This window comes from Lithobates pipiens, unplaced genomic scaffold (genome assembly GCF_037356315.1).
Source record: "Lithobates pipiens isolate NorthernLeopardFrog02 unplaced genomic scaffold, aLitPip1_a1.2 Scaffold_23, whole genome shotgun sequence".
Lineage (NCBI taxonomy): Eukaryota > Metazoa > Chordata > Amphibia > Anura > Ranidae > Lithobates > Lithobates pipiens.
In genome coordinates, this window is record NW_027507785.1 from 115,350,798 (window position 1) to 115,376,446 (window position 25,649).

Here is a 25,649-nt window from a genome sequence, read left to right on the forward strand (position 1 = left end):
CCTGCTTAAGGTGAGCACCCAGAGACCCCTCATAGCAGAAATATGAGTGCCCTTTTGCCACATCAGAAATAGGGACAGGCTTGTGAGGCTGCTTGGCACTACCTGACCCCCCGTTTCTGCCGCCATTGAGGAAGATGCCCCTACCACCGTGGCCTGGGCAGCCACAGATGACACGCCCACTGTAGTAGCCATAGGCGCAGGTACCTGGGCAGCCACAGATGACACGCCCACTGTAGTAGCCATAGGCGCAGGTACCTGGGCAGCCACAGATGACACGCCCACTGTAGTAGCCATAGGCGCAGGTACCTGGGCAGCCACAGATGACACGCCCACTGTAGTAGCCATAGGTGCAGGTACCTGTGATAAAGCACCTAACCGTGTGGAATCCCAAACCATGCTAGGGTTCACAGCTCCACCGCTAGACCCCGCCTCCAAACCCTCCAGCAGGGCCCTGATACCATGTACAAACCTGTGAACCCCCATCATGTGTGGTGGGAATGCATGTGCGAGCTATGGAGCGTGAGATCTTGGAGGCTCAGGAACTTTGCTCCAGCTGACCGTATGATCTGTACTTTCCCCTTTGGTGCCTGATGAAGCAGAGGCCATCATCATGCCTCTCTGGATGCACTGTGGAGAAGCTGTCGGAGGTGTAGATTGAGGGCCGATGGTAATCCCTCCCAACATAGATAACTAGGGAGACAAAGAAGAGAGCAGGACAACCGGGGTACCCCCATTAACCCCAAAATGTACAGCCCCAATGTCCCCTGGGGGGGTGACATTAAGCCATCAGGAGCCTGATATGAAGGGGTGAAGGGGGGCTGGGGCACAAGGAGCAAGAGAGAGCCATCTTGCATAGATAAAACTGTATTATCTGGTGGTTACTGATCAGGAGCCATCCACAAGGGTTAGCCAAAGGGAAGCACAGGAGACAGCTGAGGCAGTGTGGAGGAGAGGAGAAGATGTCAGCCATACTAACTTGCTAACATGCTGGGGACACCATAGGAGGATGTGGGGCAGCTCTCTTCTTTCAGCCTGAGATGATCAGAGCGAGCAGCCAGGAGCACTGAACGGAGTTCTAACAGGGCAGGAACTCCAACCCCTGAAACTCCGGTCGGCTTGTGGGACACATTCTGACCAGCAGAAACATTTCTCTGGGCAGAGACAGAGGGCTGAGATGTTGCTTCTCTTCTCCTGTGGCTGGAGCCCAGACGGAGACCCTTGGAGCCCAAACGTTGCACAGCCCGAAGTAGGGAGGGGCTAAGTCGTGAAGCAGAGCACCGGACCTGGCGTGGTCAGGCCTCAGAAGCCGAGGGGGGTCCTGCGACCAGACTCTGCAGCCAGTCTTCACCACGCTGCCAGCTTCCTGCCAGATGTGAGAGATGAGTTGCTCCATGGTGAGGTAAGTCTGTACCGAGGTGGGAGGGTGTGGAAGCACGTGAAAGAGGAGAGAGATGGTGGTGAGACTTGTTCCCTCGTGAGAATTGTACAGACTTATGGACTAGTAATTCACGTGATTTGATGTGATGCATAAGTCTCCTCCTTTTTCCTTTTTCCCACCAATAACCTGCCACAAAATTTATACCACCTCACCAACCGACCCCTTAGCCTTTGCTTAACCCTTTTGACGCTAATGTACTGTCCTGAAGGAACTGTCTCCAGTCATGATGCCTACTGTGTGTTTAACACAGGGCATTGCTTGAATGATCTTCTATCTATCTAAGTTATCATTATTAACCTAAACCAGTATTGTTAGCCAGTATTGTTAAAAAAAAAAAAAAAAAAAACATTTAACATTGTCAAATGACATGTCTTTAGTGTTAAAAGAAAAAGTTTTCTGATAACGAAAACTCAAAAGGTATGCCACAAGTATACTAAGAAACAAAGAAAACCCCCTAGGGATGGGACTTTGAAAGCACTACCACATGAACAGACAATATTAGAAAAATATAAGTATTTATTATATAACACATATGAAATATTGCACAGAAACGTGGATGTACATATGCAAAAGATGCAAAGAAAAGATATAGCTTCCTGGACCCAACGCTTTTCAGAGACACTGTCTCCATCAGGGGTTTTCACATGAAAAGTAATATCTATAAAATTCAAATGCAGAATGATCAGCAATAATTAAACCTTAACAGGTATAAACATATACGGAGTATTAAAGGTATTCAAAACTTACATCATAGTCAAATGCATATGCCTAAGAACATCCACATTAGTTAAAAACAAAGGAATGACATTGTCACATAGAGCTCCCTGAGCCTCCCGTCCACGTAATTGTTACTTCAATTAAAATTGATATGAATGGGATGAAACGGCAAGTATTGTAAGGGGATATACAATCCCCAATCGCACCAAAAACAGCTGGAATCTGGAGATTCAGATACAGCTGAAGAGCACCATGTGTACTGAGGCACAACAAACGGAAAATCTGGAAGAAAAAAACAAATATAATATGGTATGATCTATACTGGAAAAGGGAGGAAGAAATATAGCACTTACATGCCTAATCGCTAAACCTAACATGAGGTAACATACCTATAAAGAGTAGTAACATTAATTGCAGTCAGGGAGGTTTGGTGGGGGCGTGGAGGTCACACAAAGTATCATAGACCGATTCAATAAGGTGTTAACTGATTGATATCAATATTGCCAAAAGATGGGTCATCCAAAAGAGGAAGAGAAGAAAAATATGCAAAAAAAGTATGTTAGAAAGATATAAATAAGACAAGCATAGTGCTAGTAAGTCAAAAAGTCCAAAGGCATTGAATCGCAAAAAAGTAACCCAAAAAGCTTACTTTCAATGAGTCTGGTACATAGTAAGCCTCTCAAGAAACATCCTGTCCTTAGCCCTGTCTGTCTGTTAATGAAATGGAAGCTGAAATAGCCCCACATACATCGTCGCCTATTTGCTGTATGCAGATTAGCTGTGTGCGGCTAGTTTACTTCCTGATTAACCAGAAAAGGCCTCCTGAGTAGTGGATGCGGTGCGCCTCCCTCCGTCATGCGCATGCACCAAATGGTTCGTACGGCGCATGCGCAATGACATCACGTTTCCCAATCACATGGCGGGTTGACGTCCTACCGGCGCAGCAATGCATACAGGGCAACATAAGTCATCCTGGGTAGAAGGAAGGGTGGATATTCACAGGTGGTAAAGAACATTACTCCTCCCCAGTGAGTCTCCAAAAAGGAAATGCTTTGCCACGCTGGGTGCACGTTGTGAATGGACGTGAATACTGTATGTGACAAAAAACTGACCACACACCAATGGCAGATGAATCTGGATCAAAAGCAAAAATGAATAAAGTAAAAATACCAACAAAGATAGTGAATAATATAAATATATATATATATATATATATATATATATATATATATATATATGGGGAATGGGCCCAATTGGTCCGATCATGCTGAGTCGTTGCAAAAAGCAGGTTGCAAAAAGCAATCAGTCCTGAATTCAATCTGATCCCCAATTCCCAATTCCAAATCACACCAAATGTCTTGCAGTTGGAAAAATGTTGAGGTTTGAAAATGTGGCCATTTAGTAAAATGGATTTCTTATTAGTATCCATATATTTACAATAGGCTCAGGAGCCGCACAAAAAAGTGCCTTTGTATTTGCAATGATCAACCTCCTTGTCTCCTTTAATTCACTTTTCACCAATTTAGAGGCAATAAAAGTAGCAATATAAGGGGTACCTCAGGAATCAATCGACCCAAACTAGGGTTTATTGTGAGAACATGACAGAATTTAGAAACTATTTTTCTAATTTCTACATGCTGGATACAATATTTGGTTATGATTCTGAGAGGGTTCTCTCGATTTGTTTTTTTTTTTTAAAGTATAGTAGATCTTGTCTGGTATGTAATGTAGCATGTCTAAACACCTTCTTGAGTGAGATGTGTGAGACGTGTCAGCAGCAGTCTGTCACGCAATTTGCCAGCTTCAGTAAAGAAGATATCATCACTAGTGCAGTTTTGTCTAAAGCCCCATACACACTATCAGATTTTTCTGCTGATTTTTTCCTTCAGATTTACCAAAGCTATGTAGAGCAAGGGCCTGCCTGATTGCATACACATTGAAACTAAGGTTTGACCTCATATTATATGGTTTTGGTAAATCTGAAGGAAAAATTCTGCAGAAAATCTGATAGTGTGTATGGAGCTTTACCCTTAGATATTGGCTATAAGATATCGATCTAATCAAAGTCTCAGGGTGAAAACTGGATGCATGTAATATAGTGTCTCCTGATGTAGCCTTGTGATACAGACTGCTTCCGAGATTGCCATCCATATTCCAAGTAATTTCTACATCAAGAAACAAAATACTACTGCCACTGGAAGACATGGTAAAAGTGAGGTTGAATTCATTGCGATTTATTCTGGCAAGACATAAATTCAGCAGTTCCTGAGAGCCGTCCCAAATGGCGAAAACGTCATCGATATACCTAAACCACACTAAAAAGGTCCAGGTTTATCGACAAGGCCTTGTAATTTATGAACATGTTCTCCCACGCCCCTAGGTACAGGTTGGCATATGATGGGGACAGCACTTTTCCATCGCTATCCCCTGCACCTGGAGGTAGTGGGAGCCATTAAATGAGAAGACGTTGTGATGTAGGATATACTCCAAGAGAAACAAGATAAATTTGTTATATCCCCATTCTACGTCTCCTCTCTGGTAAATTATGTGTTTAACAGCTGCCATTCCCTGATCATGGGGAATGGAGCTTAAGCAGGAAGTAAACTAGCCGCACACAGCTAATCTGCATTCAGCAAATAGGCGACAATGTATGTGGGGCTATTTAAGCTTCTATTTCATTAATAGACAGACCGGGCTATGGACAGGACATTTCTGGAGAGGCTCACTATGGACCAGACTCATTGAAAGTAAGCTTTTTGGGTTACTTTGTGATTCAATGCCTTTGGGCTTTTTGACTTACTAAAATTGCTTGTCTTAGTGCATAGTTAAATGTTTCTAACATACATTTTTTTGCATATTTTTTTCTCTTCCTCTTTTGGATGATCCATCTTTTGGCAATATCAATATCAATCAGTTACCACCTTATTGAATCGGCCTATGATATTTTGTGTGCTCTCCACGCCACCACCAAACCTCCCCTGATGAAGGAGACAGCATTAATCTCCGAAACGTGTCGGGTTCAGGAAGCTATATCTTTTCTTTGCATTTTTTGCATATGTACATCCATGTTTATATGTGCAATATTTCATATGTGTTCTATAATAAATACTTTATATTTTTCTAATATTGATTGTTCATGTGGTAGTGCCTTCAAAGTCTTCAAAGGTTCTCTTTGTTTCTTGTCTTTAGTGTTATCACTCAAAACATTCAATACAAAGATAAATTCAAAACAATTAGTTAATTCCTAATTTTGGGACAGTGGGTAGTGCCATGCATATCAACACATTATGTCTCCTTGGCTAACTGCAAAACCAAATCAACTGATTTTAAAAAAAGATACAGATACAAATTAAAAGTCCATGACTAGCTAACTGCATAGTTGCCATTCTTACCACTACTTCTCTCACTGATATTGGTATATACTAGGCTTGTGCAATTTGTTTCGTAACAAATCAAAATTCGGACAAATTTTGCATCTTTCGGACATTCGGATGCATCCGAATGTCTGAATAAAAAAATAACGAATAACAACGAATACGAAAGAAATATAACAAATGAATTCGAATGAATTAGACATGATTCGGTAATTCTTTAAAGATCTAATGAAACAAAAGGTCAGCTCAAAGTAAATCTTATAGTCAAATCAGCTAATTAATTTTGTGCCGGAGGATGAATTACTGGCAAAGTGCATTCCTGAGAACTGAGTGAGAAGGGTGTTGTATTGTATTTGAGCCGAGGAGAAGAGACGTTGTCATTGTGTGTGTTAAAAGATTCAATAAACAAACGACTTTCCAAACTTCAAATTGTTATCACGAATGTCTATAAATACATAAATATCGAATTTCAACGAATACGAACGAATGAATTCGACACTCTACGAATAATAACGAATTATCCAAAAACTTATTAACGTAACATAACCAATATAACAGAACAAAATTATGTATTTTACGAATGACAACGAACCGAAACGAAATGAAATTTTCCGTTGTGCACAAGTCTAGTATATACTTAAACTTGTAATGTTTTCAAACAGCGCCACCCTGCTGGAACTGCTGTATTCTGGTAGCAATTGGGAAGGTGCTTCCCGCAGTATCCAGCCTTTTGGTGAAGCTGCGTGCTATAATGCCCATTTCACCTAGGCTGTCCGATCAGGTCTGCCTGTCAGTTTTTCAGGTGTACCTGACCCTGACCATTCACCCCTATGGAACGGCGGATGTCAGCAGTGATATATCCGCTGACACCCGCTGGTATCCAATTCGGTCCTATCCACCAAATCCAGATTGATGGTGGTCCTATTTTCCATCCATCTGGCAGATCGGATAGGATTAGATAAAAACGGACATGTGATCTGATTTCCCCGGGATTTCCAGCGGGATTCTGTCTGTCTCTGCTCTGCATCCCTACTGAGCAAGCAGAGTCTGTCAAACTTACCCTCCCCATGTAAAAAGGGGCCTTAGGCTCTGGCCCGGCTCCATGCATGCTGGTTCTGACACTGAGGGATCCACATAGCCTCATCAGGTGTGACCACTCTGAGCTGCTGTGGGAGGGAAGCAGAAAAACCTATCTTCCAGGGAGTTATGGGAAAATCAGTTAAAGAGGCCTATGCATGCATCAGAGAATGGTGAGTGCATGGACACTAGTCTACAAGCCATTCACCTTTTTCTGATAAGCATTTGCCAGTATGAGCCGTTTTATAAGCTCCACCTTTTGTTCAGCAATAGGTGCTGCCTGCATACTGTTGTCAGGGAGATATACGTATTTGCCGGCGTATAAGACGACTAGGCGTATAAGACGACCCCCTATTTTTCAAGTGAAAACATAGGTTTTGGGCAATACTCGTGGTATAAGACTACCCCCTTCTGAGGCAACACCATTTAAAAAAAACATTAGAACGATTAAAAAATACAAAGCAAGAATGCCAACTACTCATCTGCCATGCTGTGTTATGTCATAAAGTAAATCAAACAATAATAACACAAACAGAGATCTATTGAATGCCACAACTCTGGAAAGTAGAATGTTTCACTAACCAAACTTTTGGGTTACATTCTATGGGAATTGTCCACCAAAATGCATTTAATAAACCCCCTGTCATATGTCCCAGATTTACCTGTCCCTCTTGGGTGCCTGGGACCTCATAGGCAAATAGCAGGATGTATAGTAGTAGGAGATCAGTGAATGGATTTACCCAGGGAAGTATGGTGAGTGGTGTATTACTTTAATGTATACAACGCCTGCTTGGATTGGCAGAGGCTGTAGCATCATCAGCCCTTGCCTCTCACTCTCTCTCTCAAAGCCAATCCGAGCTGGCTACTCTATGTAGCCTGCTCGGATTGGCAGAGGTTGTTACTCCAATCCAAGCAGGCTCTGTATTCATTAATAGAATACATCGCTCGCCGGGATTGGCTCAACGGCGTATACTGTTTGTAGCTGAAGCCACATACAGTATTAGCAGACATTTGGGGGCTGACATCCATCGGGCAGCATTGTATACCTGTATACCCGGCGTATAAGACGACCCCCGATTTTTGGGAATTTTTTTTAAGTGTAAAAGGTAGTCTTATACGCCAGCAAATACAGTACTCAACTAGTTTTGGCACTTGGCAGTAAACCATATGGGAAACAGAGACACACAGAAACACTCCAAGCTACTTTTATTTACCAAGCCAGCAAACAAAAACACTTTCAATGCATCAGTATCTTTGTGCAACAAGTCCATAGCATAAAATAAACAAAATATCTGTTTGCCTGTGCCATTAACTAAACTCAAGTCCGCTTCTGACTAACATGTTACAGTCCTGGGCACTTCCAGTACCCAATATGCCATGTCACTCTCAAGAGACTATTTTTGGGCCAGGAGGCCATTCATATCTGTCACCCATGGGCTTCATAGTTACATACATAGTTACATAGGTAGTCAGGTTTAAAAAAGGCATCCTGTTCAACCCATAGAGAAAAAAAACACAAACATACACACATACACACACACACACACACACACACTCCATATACACAATTCTATGCCCACATTTGATCTAGAGGAAGGCAAAAAAAAAAACAAAGCATGATTCAATTTGCTCCAGCGAGGGAACAAAATTCCTTCCTGATCTCCCAACAGGCACTCAGATATTCCCTGTATCAACTTTACCTCTAAATATAAGTATCCAGATGACATTTGTGCATTTAAGAAAAAAATGTAGGCCTTTTTTTTTAAACCATCTACTGAGTTGGCCGGAACCAGGTCTTGATTTCATTGTCACAGCTCATACTGTGAAGAAGCCTTTCCATATTTGGCAGTTAAATCTCTTTTCCTCCAGACATAAAGAGTGCCCACTTGATGACCTTAAACACTTCACCTCCCCCTTCATGACCAGGCCATTTTTTTGGGAGATACAGCACTTCATTACTTTAACTGACAATTGCGCAGTCATGCAATGCTGTACCCAAATAAAATGTATGTCGTTTTTTTCCCACAAATAGAGCTTTATTTTGGTGGTATTTAATTAGACATGTGGTGAGGTCAGTGATGGCAAATCTTTTTGAGTGCCCAAACTGCAACACAACACCAACTTATTTATTTCAATGTGCCAACACTGATGATGATCGCCCACCCCAAGAGGGTTTGCAGTCAGTTCAGCACTCACCCTGCTTTGGCGTCCAGTGTTGGTGTGCCTGGCAGCAGCTTCTCCTTTTGTTGCTTCCTGTGATTGCCCTCCTCACTCTCACTCATGTCCTCTCAGCACCCCTCAGCATCGTCCTCTAACTCCTCTCTGGCTATTTCAACTCCAGGGGCTGTTGTGGCTTGGGCTCTCTCTTTTCCAAACCCCTTCAGCCCCCTCTCACTCTTGTCTCCACACTCCTCTCACCCTTGTGCTCCCTTTTCCCTCAGCCCTTTTTTCCTGGGCTCCAGGCTGTCCCTCCTCTTATTTTTGCAGGGCATTCTGGGGCTGTAGTTTTCCTTTAATTCATTAAAATGGACCATAGTCTTCCGGGGCTACATGTCCCATGGTGCACTTGTCCTGGCCCCTCATTGGTCCCTAGCTGCAGCCAACCATTAGTCCTCGTGTCAGCGCCTTCCTCTACTGTAGTGCAGAGGCTTGTATTAAGTTGCTATGGGCAACCAGTCAGCTCTTTCCCCCATAATCCAAGCAGCCTTACTGGGCTCCAGCCAGAACTCTGAGAAACCCCTGCCCTGATACTGAACACCTGGGACACGCTTCCCGTTTCCCCATTGGCTGGCCGGCTTTGTTGTTAATATTCCTCTGTCCAGCCCGCCCACTGAGCCAAGTCAGAGCCGCAGATTGGCCAAAGCATCTGCCTGGCTCCCATGACTGACACCTGTGCTGGCCAATTGCCACCTTGCACAGGACCTGGGCATCTCGGGGAAGCCAATAGGTGAGATGCATAGAGGGCAGGAAGGGGCAGGGCTGCAAGAGGCCATGTGTGTGCTGCTGGTAATTCCTGAGCTGAGTCAATAGGCCCAGCACCAGCATGATTTTAACTGGTAGTCGGGCACTTCTGTTATGGACAAGAGAAAAGATGTCAGCCCTATTCGCGTGCCCACAGAGAGGGCTCTGCGTGCCATAGGTTCGTCATCACTGACTTAGGTGGTCATGTAAGGACATTCCCTATCTGTGCTATGTATTGTTAGAGAAACGCAACCCTATTGTCCCACCCTACCTATGCTCAAAAAGAATTCAAAGGACTGTGTTGAGAAAGACAGCTGTCACTATAATAATAAATAGTAAAACAAACAAGGCACGAAGCACAATTTTTATTTAATACCCACCAACCGATGACACAGACATGCAAGAAGTATGCCTTTGCTACCAATTTCAGAAAAACAGCTTGCAAGGTACGTGCAAAAGAATCCATTTGGCCTGAATAGAGAACATAACAGGGGTTTGCTTTGATTTTTTTATTCATTTACTGCAATTTATCTATGATGCACACCTTTATTATTTATTCAATGCAATGTAATTACAATGTAAATATACTGTACATATTCTGACTCCAGTTGCTATAATAGTGATTATTTAGATATGAAGGGTAACACAGTTCAGTGCAACAGTATTAAACACTCTCAGAAGAAATGCAGGAAATTTGTATATCCATTTGCTTTCACAAGATGGAGGATGGCACTTAGCTTGATTGCTAATTATACAGATACACATAAAGAAGGCTGTTGGAATTATACTCATTTTGACTATTGTGACTCCAATTTTTGTGATAGTTACTATCCGTTCCTGGGACCTCTATGCCTGGCTTGTATATAGCAGAGACAATCACAGTGGACAATTTACGTCAGATAGCTGAACTTTCTAGTCCCAATGTGTGTCTAGTAGGGAAAGGAGAAAACACACACAGGGAAAAGTAAATGACAGCACAAGGGGAAGGAAACACAGAAAATTGAAAGTAATGCCAACCACAAGATAGCAGCATAATCAAAAACAATTACAGTGGTGTGAAAAAGTGTTTGCCCCCTTCCTCATTTCCTGTTCCTTTGCATGTTTGTCACACTTAAGTGTTTCGGAACATCAAACCATTTTAAACAATAGTCAAGGACAACACAAGTAAACACAAAATGCAATTTGTAAATGAAGGTGTTTATTATTAAAGGTGAAAAAAAATCCAAACCATCATGGCCCTGTGTGAAAAAGTGATTGCCCCCTAAACCTAATAACTGGTTGGGCCACCCTTAGCAGCAACAACTGCAACCAAGCGTTTGCGATAACGTGCAATGAGGCTTTTACAGCGTCCTGGAGGAATTTTGGCCCACTCATCTTTGCAGAATTGTCCTAATTCAGTTACATTAGAGGGTTTTCGAGCATGAACGGCCTTTTTAAGGCCATACCACAACATCTCAATAGGATTCAGGTCAGGACTTTGGCTAGGCCACTCCAAAGTCTTCATTTTGTTTTTCTTCAGCCATTCGGTGGTGGACTTGCTGGTGTGTTTAGGATCATTGTCCTGCTGCAGAACCCAAGTTCGTTTCAGCTTGAGTACACGAACAGATGGTCGGACATTCTCCTTCAGGATCTCTTGGTAGACAGCAGAATTCATAGTTCCTTTTATCACGGCAAGTCTTCCAGGTCCTGAAGCAGCAAAACAGCCCCAGACCATCACACTACCACCACCATATTTTACTGTTGGTATAATGTTCTTTTTATGAAATGCAGTGTTCCTTCTACACCAGATATACTTGGACACACACCTTCCAAAGAGTTCCACTTTTGTCTCATCGGTCCACAGAATGTTGTTCCAAAAGTCTTGGGGATCATCAAGATGTGTTGTGGAGAAATTGAGACGAGCTTTGATGTTCTTTTTGCTCAGCAGTGGTTTTCTCCTTGGAACTCTGCCATGCAGGCCATTTTTGCCCAGTCTTTTCCTGATGGTGGAGGCATGAACGCTGACCTTAACTGAGGCAAGTGAGGCCTGCAGTTCCTTGGACGTTGTTGTGGGGTCTTTTGTGACCTCTTGGATGAGTCGTCGCTGCGCTCTTGGGGTAATTTTGGGCGGCCGGCCACTCCTGGGAAGGTTCACCACTGTTCCATGTCTTCGCCATTTGTGGATAATGGCTCTCACTGTGGTTCGCTGGATTCCCAAAGCTTTGGAAATGGCTTTATAACCCTTTCCAGACTGATAGATCTCAATTACTTTCTTTCTCAATTGTTCCTGAATTTCTTTGGGTCTCGGCATGATGTGTAGCTTTTAAGGATCTTCTGGTGGACCTTACTGTGTCAAGCAGCTCCTATTTAAGTGATGCCTTGATTGTGAACAGGTGTGGCAATAATCAGGCCTGGGTGTGGCTAGAGAAATTGAACTCAGGTGTGGACAACCACAGTTATAGTATGTTTTAACAAGGGGGGCAATCACTTTTTCACACAGGGCCATGATGGTTTGGATTTTTTTTCACCTTTAATAATAAACACCTTCATTTACAAATTGCATTTTGTGTTTACTTGTGTTGTCCTTGACTATTGTTTAAATTGGTTTGATGTTCCGAAACACTTAAGTGTGACAAACATGCAAAGGAACAGGAAATGAGGAAGGGGGCAAACACTTTTTCACACCACTGTAACTAGAGAACAGCATAGGCCAGGGGTAGGCAACCCCTGGAGGATGAAGCCTCTTTTGCCGGCACTCGACTCCCTCCCTATCAGCAGAGCAGCGCAGGGAAGTGTCGGTGAGACACTAATGGATTCCAATTTCAGAGTCCACCGCACCTACACTGGGAGGGAGGCACTGTGCCCCACACACATTGTAAAAGATGGAAAACATTGTTTGGTTCTCTAACTTTGCTGTTGCCACTACCAATCTCAGAAAGAAGGGATTTCACTGTGATTGAGAAAACCACAATCAGGTGACAGTTTGTGGAGCTAGTTGAGCTTCTGGAATTGTTGAAATTATTCCTGAACCTTTACGTCAATTACTACTGAACCCCTGCACTCTGTTTCCCTTTAAGCCAGAATCAGTAATTAGCGCAATGAAAATCACACCCACCTTTTGCTGTGGCGCAGAGTGCTGCACTTTTTCTCAGCTGCTGAGACCCAACTTATGATTCTGCACACAGGCCCACTGCTTTCAGAAAATGCCCCTGACCTCATCATTGCGCATCCATTCCAGATGCTTGTATGGCTTCCATGACTGGGACATACAAGCATGTGGGCTGGATGCGAGAGGTGGATCAGCGGGGATGAGTGTGCCAGGACAGGTAGATTTGTCTCATTTCTGCTTCCTTTCACCACTCTGCATACCACACATATCATAGATGAGAAGAGGGTACAGAGGTGGGTAAAATGAGGAGGGGTTCAGAAGTGTGACAGATGAGCAGGAGGGTACAGCGGTGGGGCAGATGTGTAGGGAGGTACAGTGGTGGAAGAGATTAGAAAGGGGTTCAGCAGTGGGACAGAAAAGCAGGGGGGTACAGTGTTGGGGCAGAAGAGAGGGGGTACAGTGTTGGGGCAGATGAGAAAGGGGGTTACATTGGAGGGACAGAAGAAGCAGGGTGGTACAGTGGTGAGACAGAAGAGCAGGGGGTACAGAAATGGGGCAGATGTGCATGAGGGTTACAGTGGTGGGGCAGATTTGCAGGGGATTACAGTGGTGGGGCAGATGAGAAAGGGGGTACATTGGTGGGGCAGATGAGAAAGGGGGTACATTGGTGGGACAGATGAGCAGGGTGGGGCAGATGTGCAGGGGGTTACATGGTTACATAGTTAGTAAGGTTGAATAAAGACACTAGTCCATCCAGTTCAACCTGAGTGAGTATGGACAATTGTCCCTATCCCTGTATATTGCACACTCACATCGGTCCCTACCCTCAAGGAGCCCATGAATCCAAGGTCCCCATTCATATACTAGGGCCAATTTGGACAGAAGGCAATTAACCTATCTGCATGTCTTTGGAGTGTGGGAGGAAACCAGAGTACCCAGAGGAAACCCACACAGGGCACAGGGAGAACATGCAAACTCCAGGCAGGTTGTGTCGTGGTTTGGGTTCGAACACAGTTACAGTGGTGGGGCAGATGAGCAGGGGGTTACAGTGGTGGGGCAGATGAGCAAGTGGTTACAGTGTTGGGGCAGATGTGCAGGGGGTTACAGTAGTGGGGCAGATGAGCAGGGGGTTACAGTGGTGGGGCAGATGAGCAGGGGGTTACAGTGGTGGGGCAGATGTGCAGGGTAGTGCAGTGGTGGGGCAGATGTGCAGGGGGATACAATGATGGGGCATATGTGTAGGGTAGTACAGTGGTGAGGCAGATGAGCGGGGTAGTACACTGGTGGGGCAGATTTGCAGGGGGGACAGTGATCTGAGGAATGAAGGTGCATGAGTTGGGGCTGATCTGAGGCGTGAGAGTACAGGATCTTTTCATGATTGAGAGTGTGAAACTGATATTTTTTTGTTATAAAATCTTCACACTCAATTTCTTTGAAAAAAAATGTTGGCACACTGCTCAAAAGGTTGCCTACCCTTGACATAGGCTGTATAGACAAATACAACTGCATTTCCCATGTACTGCAGGAGACAGCCCAATATATACAGTATATATTGTTGTCAAGCCACGAATCTGGTTTAAGGATTTGGTTCCAGATGTGGCTTTACACTAATTTCTGGCTGAAAGTAAGAAACATGAAACATTTTCCTGATTAAACATACATTCATTAAAATTAGTAAAGCTCTTCCATCAAACACATCAAACATAAAAAGCAATGTATATGAACAAATGTGTGACAGAAATACAAATTTTACTAAGGTTCTAACATTTTTCCACTCCATGTAAACCCCCCACACTTTCTGTCCATCACAGATATAAACGTTGTTTTAAAAAACTTCCACCCTGTAAAAAATCAGTCGAGAAAGCATATGTTTTGTGTAGATTCCAAGGACATAGGGGGAGATTTACTAAAACTGGTACACACGGTACAAAAATCAGATGGGAAAAATTGTAGGATGAGCTGTCTGTGGATTTTCAGATTGTTAGCACGGTACTTTCGACAGCCGATTTCACTTTTTCATCAGACAAAATCTGGATGTGTGGGCTATAAAATTTTTGTCGAATGTGAACTCAACGTCTGATTTTCAGATGGTCAGTACAAAAATAGTCACACAAAAGTTGAAAGTACAAACACGCATGCTCGGACTCAAGGAACAACCGGGAAGAGTTTGGTCTTGTAAACTATCATTCGCAATCTGAAATTAACACTCGTGACGAGGCAATTAATTGTAGCCATGGTGTGAGCACTCTTGACAACCATCCACCAAATCACCCTGCTGCCAGACCCCCATCTATCACTTCTGAGACAATGAGCAGTCATTTGCGCAGTTTTGTTGCGTTTATTGTGGGATACAACTTGGTTAGGATAAAGGAAGATAAGGGATGCCCATAGCACTTATTGAATTGTCATCACATTTGATTAGCAGCTTTAGCCCTAAAAATTATGCATTTCTAACATTCACAGTCTATTTCTTCTGCATATCTCCACTGCAGACTATTGCTCCTCTTCCTCTGCACTCACTCTTGCAGATTATCACTCCTTAAGATCCCTCTCTTCTTGTACATATCCTCTACTGCAAAACTGTACGACTCCTGCATCATCACTTCCAGTAATACCAAAAGGGATCACTCTGAATAACTGGCTGTACTTGAATGATGTTGCTTCAGCAAATCAGCAAGCCAGAGACATGCAATACTTCTCCCCGACAGCTTAGTGAATTGAGTAGCTGCAGATATTACCAGAGTGTTTTACCAGGCCAGAGATATGCGATACCTCTCCCCGACAGCCTAGCACAAGGTAATAAGCGGATGACTGTTCCCAGCCACTCCATAACTGCAAACACTGCGTTCCCTGGCCACAGCATTCTCCACTACTCTCAACAATTCTCCTTTTGCTTCTTCCACACTGACCTCCTCCAAAGGGCAAGTTCTGTGTTCCCCGGTCACAGAACTTTGGTCTATTCTCCTCAATCCCACTGTTGCCTCTTCTTCACTGATCTTCTCCAGTGTGCAAGTCCTGACTGGCGCCCATCTGTTAATACTATGTCTAGCAATCTGCACCCAGAGGTGAAATGTCAGTCCACTCCGTCTTTGAGGGATGCCACCATGCCACCACCCCCACCAGGAGAGTGCTTAATTTTTTCCGCCCCAACATGGGGCTCAACATTATTGTTGTCATGGTTGCCCCTAGCAACGAATTCTAACTGTGCTGAAATCTCATCAGGCTCCATGGGAAAGGGGAAGGAAACATCTTAATACCTCAGAGATGGTGCATTTATCCTTTTAGGCCATGTGGGGAAGAACCATACATTTTATTGTTGTTGGGAGAAATTCAGCTCAGTCTTTTGTCACTTTACTCTGGTGCCGAAGGGGTTAAAGCAGACTCCAGAGGTGTTTTGGCACATTGCTGGAAGAAGGAAGCGGGCACTGAACTTTCTAGAGGGTAGTGATTACTTTGTCTATTGGAAATCTCCCCATTGTGAAGGGAAATCCTACCTATGATAATTGTCATCAGAACATGTGTCCTCATTGGCTCATTTCTCTTCCATTCCTGATCTGGTGACAACTGTAAATTTCTGGATTTCCCATCACTCTCTGGCCCAATGACAATGGTCATCAGGATAAATAGAGGGTGGACCTTTCTAGCAGGGACATAGACAGCAATACAAATCCGATAGGCTTCCAATCCTTCCCTATATTATCATAATCAAGAAAGAAAACGTTTTGGCTGGAGTTCTACTTTATTCTTGTATTACTAAAGTAGAGACAACCAGGGTCACTCTAGTGAATTATATCATGTGCACATTAGAATAGTAGATTTCGCTGTTTCTTTTAGCTAAGTTATGAACAGAAGTTTTGATTACCATATTAAAGTACAAGTTTAAGAAGAGAAAGCTTTGTCCTTAGTTTAAATTTTAAATTAAAATTTCCCTAAAGAATTTGCTGACTTAGCTGAAAATATATTATTTTATTGAAATCCTCCTCCATCCCAGTAAATAAAAGTTCTACCACTTCACATTCTGTCATTGTGTTTTTTCTCTGAATACTTTTCAACTTGAAATCCGTGTTGACAGGACCTATATTTTCTAAAAGGAAAATGTACAAAGCTAGCAGTCCTTGTCTCATGTCTTACCCTTTATGAAAAGTCCAAAGGGAATACATTTGATATTTTTTTGTAGTTTCTGGTACATACAGTGGTGTGAAAAAGTGTTTGCCCCCTTCCTCATTTCCTGTTCCTTTGCATGTTTGTCACACTTAAGTGTTTCGGAACATCAAACCAATTTAAACAATAGTCAAGGACAACACAAGTAAACACAAAATGCAATTTGTAAATGAAGGTGTTTATTATTAAAGGTGAAAAAAAATCCAAACCATCATGGCCCTGTGTGAAAAAGTGATTGCCCCCCTTGTTAAAACATACTATAACTGTGGTTGTCCACACCTGAGTTCAATTTCTCTAGCCACACCCAGGCCTGATTATTGCCACACCTGTTCACAATCAAGGCATCACTTAAATAGGAGCTGCTTGACACAGTAAGGTCCACCAGAAGATCCTTAAAAGCTACACATCATGCCGAGACCCAAAGAAATTCAGGAACAATTGAGAAAGAAAGTAATTGAGATCTATCAGTCTGGAAAGGGTTATAAAGCCATTTCCAAAGCTTTGGGAATCCAGCGAACCACAGTGAGAGCCATTATCCACAAATGGCGAAGACATGGAACAGTGGTGAACCTTCCCAGGAGTGGCCGGCCGCCCAAAATTACCCCAAGAGCGTAGCGACGACTCATCCAAGAGGTCACAAAAGATCCCATAACAACGTCCAAGGAACTGCAGGCCTCACTTGCCTCAGTTAAGGTCAGCGTTCATGCCTCCACCATCAGGAAAAGACTGGGCAAAAATGGCCTGCATGGCAGAGTTCCAAGGAGAAAACCACTGCTGAGCAAAAAGAACATCAAAGCTCGTCTCAATTTCTCCACAACACATCTTGATGATCCCCAAGACTTTTGGGACAACATTCTGTGGACCGATGAGACAAAAGTGGAACTCTTTGGAAGGTGTGTGTCCAAGTATATCTGGCGTAGAAGGAACACTGCATTTCATAAAAAGAACATTATACCAACAGTAAAATATGGTGGCGGTAGTGTGATGGTCTGGGGCTGTTTTGCTGCTTCAGGACCTGGAAGACTTGCCGTGATAAAAGGAACTATGAATTCTGCTGTCTACCAAGAGATCCTGAAGGAGAATGTCCGACCATCTGTTCGTGTACTCAAGCTGAAACGAACTTGGGTTCTGCAGCAGGACAATGATCCTAAACACACCAGCAAGTCCACCACCGAATGGCTGAAGAAAAACAAAATGAAGACTTTGGAGTGGCCTAGCCAAAGTCCTGACCTGAATCCTATTGAGATGTTGTGGTATGACCTTAAAAAGGCCGTTCATGCTCGAAAACCCTCTAATGTAACTGAATTAGGACAATTCTGCAAAGATGAGTGGGCCAAAATTCCTCCAGGACGCTGTAAAAGCCTCATTGCACGTTATCGCAAACGCTTGGTTGCAGTTGTTGCTGCTAAGGGTGGCCCAACCAGTTATTAGGTTTAGGGGGAAATCACTTTTTCACACAGGGCCATGATGGTTTGGATTTTTTTTCACCTTTAATAATAAACACCTTCATTTACCAATTGCATTTTGTGTTTACTTGTGTTGTCCTTGACTATTGTTTAAATTGGTTTGATGTTCCGAAACACTTAAGTGTGACAAACATGCAAAGGAACAGGAAATGAGGAAGGGGGCAAACACTTTTTCACACCACTGTACATGAATACCAAAAACCACAAACATAAAAAAACAAAAGATATAACACGCCCATAAAGAGTTCTCCAAGAGTTTTTTGCTACCTGGATTCCATTAGCGAAGCCCAGCGGGTATATGGAGGAATTGCTATGACGAACAATTTTGTCAGTGAAAGGCAGTGAGGCCTTCTTTGAGATGGGACCACAAGGATATTAGCTTGTGGATGCGACTGTTGACACAAGCTAAAGGAGCCAACTTCCTCTTTCAGGGTGGGATCGGGGGTGCATCATCTTCCGTGCCTTCGGCCACAAAACAAAGGGGGTATTTCAGGCAGTATAATGAGGGCACCTGCAAATTTGGGGGATCATGCTGTTTTAAGCATAAATGTTCAGGTTGTGGAGGTGGACACCATTGTCCAGGTGTTTTAAACAAGGAAGAGGAAAGAGTACTTACGCTGGAAAGAGGGAAGACACTGGTGAGAGTGGAAAAACGGGCCAGGTTTCTAAATAGGTATCCTAATAGAAAAGGGGCTAGGCTATTGTTTAGCATTTTTTCGGAGGGTTTCCGGATTCTTTGCAAGCTGTGTGTTTTTCCCCCGGTGTCTGATAATTTATGGTCAGCAAAGTTGCACTTTACAGTGGTTTCTGAGAAACTGTGGAAAGACGTTTCTTTGGGTTGGATGTCGGGCCCCTTTTTGTCTCCTCCATTGGGGGATTTGGTGGTGTCTCCGTTAGGAGTGGTTCTGAAGAAAGAACCTAATAAGTTTCACCTTATCCACTATGTTTCTCATCCTCAGGGTGGTTCATTCAATGATGGCATTGACCCTACGCTGTGTGCAGTGTCATATGTATCATTTGATAAAGCGGTGGCCTGGGTTCATAGGTTTGAAAGGGGTTCTATTATGGCCAAGACAGACATTGAGGCTGCCTTTTGCCTGCTGTCGGTACACATGATTAGCTTTCGTTTGCTGGGCTGTTTTTGGCAGGGTGGGTACTTTGTGGACCGTTGTTTGCCCATGGGTTGCACAATTTCTTGCTCACGATTTTAAATGTTTAGCTCATTTCTGGAATGAGTTATTATGGATGTTTGGGTTTGTATTCTATTATCCATTATCTGGATGATTTTTTGGCGATAGGTCCTTCTGGAGATTTGACTTGTGTGATGTTGTTGGATACAGCACGTTTTCCTATTTTGGGGTGCCCCTGGCAACTGACAAAACTGGGGGCCCTTGCACGTAATTGAATTTTTTGAGCATTGTCATTGACCCAAAGGCAATGGAATGTCGCTTACCCCTTGACAAGTTGATAGATCTGGGACATTGGGTGGCAAAAAAATGAAACTTCGTGCTCTACAGTCGCTCCTGGGAAAATGGAATTTTGTCTGCCGTATAATGCCCATGGGGCGTGTTTTTTGGCTTAGGTTGACTGCTGCCCCCGCCGGTGTCAGGTCCCCCATCATTATGTTCAGTTACCAAGAGAACTTTGCGATGATTTGAAGGTGTGGGAGATGTTTTTGGTGACGTTCAGTCATTGTGGTTGGAAGCGGCTGTGTCGAACTTTGATTTGGAAATGTATACTGACGCGGCTGGCTCAGCTGGCTTTGCAGCTTACTTTTGTGGTCAGTGGAGTGCTGTGGGGGGGTCACTGGATCCTTGGAGAGAGTCAGATTTTATATGTAACCTGGTGTTGTTGGAGTTGTTCTCCATCGTATTGGTGGTAGAATTATGGGGCCTGGACTTTCGGAATAAGCGGGTGAAATGTAATTGTAATAATTTAGGGGTAATTCAGGCTATCAATAGCATCACTGCTTCTTCTCCACCAGTTATTCACTTGCTCAGACATTTGGTGTTGATGTGTTTGCAATCTAATTCTTTTGTCTATACTTTTCATGTATGCTGTTCATTGTGGCTGATGCTCTCTCTTGATTCTTGTGGGACAGGCTCTGTCAGTTGGCACCGGAAGCAGAGCAGCGCAGAATCCCCTGACCCAAGCATTTGTGGGACATCGCATTACCACAGTAGCGGGTTTAATACACAATTCTGTAAGTTCTTCCATGTGTTCAGTATTCGAAAAAGTTTGATTGGCTTGGCATGATTTGGTAAGTTCTAAAGGAGGGTGGATTTGTGATGAAGACAGGTTAAATGTTTTATAATACGAAATCAAAGTGTCGTGCTATACTCTACAATCAATATACATCCTGTAAGTCAGTGCCAAAGAACAGATTCAGTGTTCCATAATAAACCAAACAACAGGTGGGTTATGGTTTCCCTCTATTTATTTAATATATGCATTAACCTCCCTGGCGGTATGATTCATTCTGGTTTTGGTTGCTGAAAGCGGTACAATTATTTTGCATGGAAATTTGGCGTTTTATATTGTATTCCTGTAATTCTTAGGAATTACTCTCTTAAATCTGTTCAAACCAGAGTCTAGCAGACATCCCAGGTATGATAAAGTTTATAATATAATAAAAATTATTCAATAATGTAATCAAATCCAAAAACACTGAAATTTGCTCATTTGCAGAATTGTCGCTGTCATTAGATTTAGTGTTTGATGACGAATTTCCCCACAAATCGATATCGCTCAATTCTGCAAGTGATTCTAATTTATTATCGCTGTTTTCTAGTTGGTCTAAAATCACTTTTGACATAAAGGGACACTTTTTGGTTGCTATGGACAATCTCCAAATTCCAGGCAGAAAAAACAGTATTTATAATATAAAAGTGCATGCAGGGCACTGCACAGACCACTAGGGACAAGGGGGATGTGTAATTTTTTTTATACAGTACTGTAATCTGTAAGATTACAGTACTGTGTGTGTTTTGTGTATTTTAACTTTTTTTACTTTGGCGCCGATCTCCGCTCCAGTGCGCCGTAATGTCGCAGGGAAAGGAGCTCGGCGGCACTTGGGCACTGTGTGAATCGAGCGGAGGACAGATCGATCACACAGCGCGGAGGACATCGCTGGATCCAGGGGACAAGGTAAGTAACCTCTCCCTGTATCCGGCGATGCGATCCCGAGTCTGGCTTGGGACTCGGGATTACCGCCAGGGAGGTTAACTTGTCTATTTCTATAGTTAGCTAGTCTATTAAAGCTCTATTATGGTAATGGTGATGGTACAATAATAAGATTCGCTATTAAATAAACACACTGCCTAATAAATAAGGGTCTTATTTTATTCCCAAGAAAATAGGAACAGTAACATAAAATATTAAAAGGAAATGTTACAGAGCATATAAAACAAAAGAACGACAATGATACTTTACATAAGGTTGTCCTCGGTGGTCAGTATCCTTCAGCTGGGCTCGATGGCAAAAGAGCCATGAGACAAGAGAGGGATTTTTCCCTTCTGTGTGCACTTTTAAACTGCATTCAGACCCCCCATAGACCACACTCATCTAGGCTCCTGTCTGATGGAAAAGAGATGAAGGGCAGTCCTTTTTAATATCTGTCCATCCTTCCGATCCGGGTCAAATCTTCATAGACATCTTGGTCTTTGATGTTCTGTAGCTCAACCCATCAGTCATCTTGGCAGCAGTGGCTTTCTTTGAAGCTCTGTTTGCAGACATGTTAACCAAGATTACACCAGGTGGTCTGGAGTCAAGCTTTTGTTCCCATACTCCACCTGACAGGGGGCATGACTCTTCTTTTAGATGAAGGAATATGTTACAAAGCCTTGATGGGAAACCTGTTACATTCCAGTTGGCCCCCAAGAGTGATGAGGCTAGGTATGTACATACAGTGGTGTGAAAAAGTGTTTGCCCCCTTCCTCATTTCCTGTTCCTTTGCATGTTTGTCACACTTAAGTGTTTCGGAACATCAAACCAATTTAAACAATAGTCAAGGACAACACAAGTAAACACAAAATGCAATTGGTAAATGAAGGTGTTTATTATTAAAGGTGAAAAAAAATCCAAACCATCATGGCCCTGTGTGAAAAAGTGATTGCCCCCTAAACCTAATAACTGGTTGGGCCACCCTTAGCAGCAACAACTGCAACCAAGCGTTTGCGATAACGTGCAATGAGGCTTTTACAGCATCCTGGAGGAATTTTGGCCCACTCATCTTTGCAGAATTGTCCTAATTCAGTTACATTAGAGGGTTTTCGAGCATGAACGGCCTTTTTAAGGTCATACCACAACATCTCAATAGGATTCAGGTCAGGACTTTGGCTAGGCCACTCCAAAGTCTTCATTTTGTTTTTCTTCAGCCATTCGGTGGTGGACTTGCTGGTGTGTTTAGGATCATTGTCCTGCTGCAGAACCCAAGTTCGTTTCAGCTTGAGTACACGAACAGATGGTCGGACATTCTCCTTCAGGATCTCTTGGTAGACAGCAGAATTCATAGTTCCTTTTATCACGGCAAGTCTTCCAGGTCCTGAAGCAGCAAAACAGCCCCAGACCATCACACTACCGCCACCATATTTTACTGTTGGTATAATGTTCTTTTTATGAAATGCAGTGTTCCTTCTACGCCAGATATACTTGGACACACACCTTCCAAAGAGTTCCACTTTTGTCTCATCGGTCCACAGAATGTTGTCCCAAAAGTCTTGGGGATCATCAAGATGTGTTGTGGAGAAATTGAGACGAGCTTTGATGTTCTTTTTGCTCAGCAGTGGTTTTCTCCTTGGAACTCTGCCATGCAGGCCATTTTTGCCCAGTCTTTTCCTGATGGTGGAGGCATGAACGCTGACCTTAACTGAGGCAAGTGAGGCCTGCAGTTCCTTGGACGTTGTTATGGGGTCTTTTGTGACCTCTTGGATGAGTCGTCGCTACGCTCTTGGGGTAATTTTGGGCGGCCGGCCACTCCTGGGAAGGTTCACCACTGTTCCATGTCTTCGCCATTTGTGGATAATGGCTCTCACTGTGGTTCGCTGGATTCCCAAAGCTTTGGAAATGGCTTTATAACCCTTTCCAGACTGATAGATCTCAATTACTTTCTTTCTCAATTGTTCCTGAATTTCTTTGGGTCTCGGCATGATGTGTAGCTTTTAAGGATCTTCTGGTGGACCTTACTGTGTCAAGCAGCTCCTATTTAAGTGATGCCTTGATTGTGAACAGGTGTGGCAATAATCAGGCCTGGGTGTGGCTAGAGAAATTGAACTCAGGTGTGGACAACCACAGTTATAGTATGTTTTAACAAGGGGGGCAATCACTTTTTCACACAGGGCCATGATGGTTTGGATTTTTTTTTCACCTTTAATAATAAACACCTTCATTTACAAATTGCATTTTGTGTTTACTTGTGTTGTCCTTGACTATTGTTTAAATTGGTTTGATGTTCCGAAACACTTAAGTGTGACAAACATGCAAAGGAACAGGAAATGAGGAAGGGGGCAAACACTTTTTCACACCACTGTATTTCATATCCAAACACATCTTGTACTATGAAATAAATCATGTTGCCTCCCAACAGAATTTTTTTTTAAATAAATGTGGTTTTAAATGATAAAGCACTATGTAGCTTGTCTTTTATATACTCATAGAACGGCCCAGGAACCTGCAGAGTCCATACATCACAGAGCCCAGGAGTGGTTCAACAGATTTATTTGGCCAAACTTAACTGTGTGGTCACACGCCCTGAGGTGAGGATAATCACATAGGGGGAGCACAAGAGTGGTGGCACCTTTCAAATAAGTTTGGAGCACTATCACAAGGATCCATTTCAATTGAAAATCTTTAAGGATATATCCTATCTATTCTTCTTAGCTACACTGTCAAGTTCTGTCTCATTGGACCCTTTCTCTAAAAATTTTAGTCAAAGAGTAGAAACCTCTCACGCAAAGTCCTCAGACCTCATGCAATTTGTCCTCAAACACAGGAAATGACTGATCAGAACTGATCTAAGCCAGGCAGGTTGATGGCAACTATTAGTGCAGATGAAACCATTTCGGCCTGTCTCCTTAAAAAAGTTTGACGTAACAATGGCTCCATCTTGCACTTCAATCTTAAGGTCCAGAAAATGGACCTCAGATTTACTCGACTTATGTTGGAGGGAAATGCCTCTATCATTTGAGTTCAAGAAGGCCACAAAATCATCAAGGCGATTCTGATCTCCATCCCATATGAGGAGGACGTCACCTATGTACTTTTTCCAGAGGATCAACTCTGGTCTAGGCCCAACATAGATGACATCCTCCTCTCACTTAGCCATAAAGATATTGGCCATACTCGGTGCAAGTTTGGCACCCATGACCACACCTATAATTTGCAAATAATAGGACCCATCAAACCAAAAATAGTTACGTCCCATATCAAAGTCAAGGAGTGAAAGAATAAAATCTCTCTGGGATGGCAACAAATCATCCATCTCGAGATAATGTTACACTGACTCCCGACCATGCTGATGTGAAATTATTGTATACAGGGACGAAACATTTGCAGTGGCCAGAATGTAGCTATCCTTCCACTCCACTGTGTCAAGAATGTTAATAACCTGCATAGATTCACACAAAAAATATGTTTGGGTGACTAACGGTTGTAAAAAATGGTTGATGTACTTATCCACCTGAGACATAACCAAATTGATACCACTAACAATGGGCCGTCCCGGGGGGGGGGGGGGGGGGGGGATGTACAGGGTCCTTGTGTACTTTCAGTAAATAGTAAATCACCGGTACACATGGGGCAGCTGGAGCCAGAAAAGACTTCTCTTTCTTGGATGCAATTTTATTCAAATATCCCTCTTCAACCAAAGATACAAGTTCTTTTTTATTGTTAGGGTTTTCAGATGGTGAGTCTGACTTAGTGGAAGGGGACCTCTCTTACGGCTCTGGTTCTGGTCTCACTGGAATGGGGACAGGGAGACCGGAGCGCAGCGGGGTAGGAGAGTCCAGCCAGGTGCAGCAGCAGGTACTGAGTAGATGAGGATCCTCTGGAGCAAGAACTCTCTGTAGCAGGGGAGCAGCTAGGAGAAGACTGCAGACTGTGGAATCAGGATGGATGGCTCTTCAGGATGCGAAGGTAGCAGATGCAGAAGTAAGCAGGAGTCGGCAGAGGTATCAGGTACAAGCAGAGGTTCGGCAACAGGAAAACAGTCCAAGAAGAGTCAAACAAGCTGGGGTCGGAGCAGGAGAGGTCAACAAGGTCAGACGGAGCCGGGTCAGGTATCAGATAGGTAGCAGGCAGATAAGCAGGTTACTTCAGGCACAAGCTGCAGACGAACAGCACAGAACATCTGCAGCTGTTCCTTTAAAAAG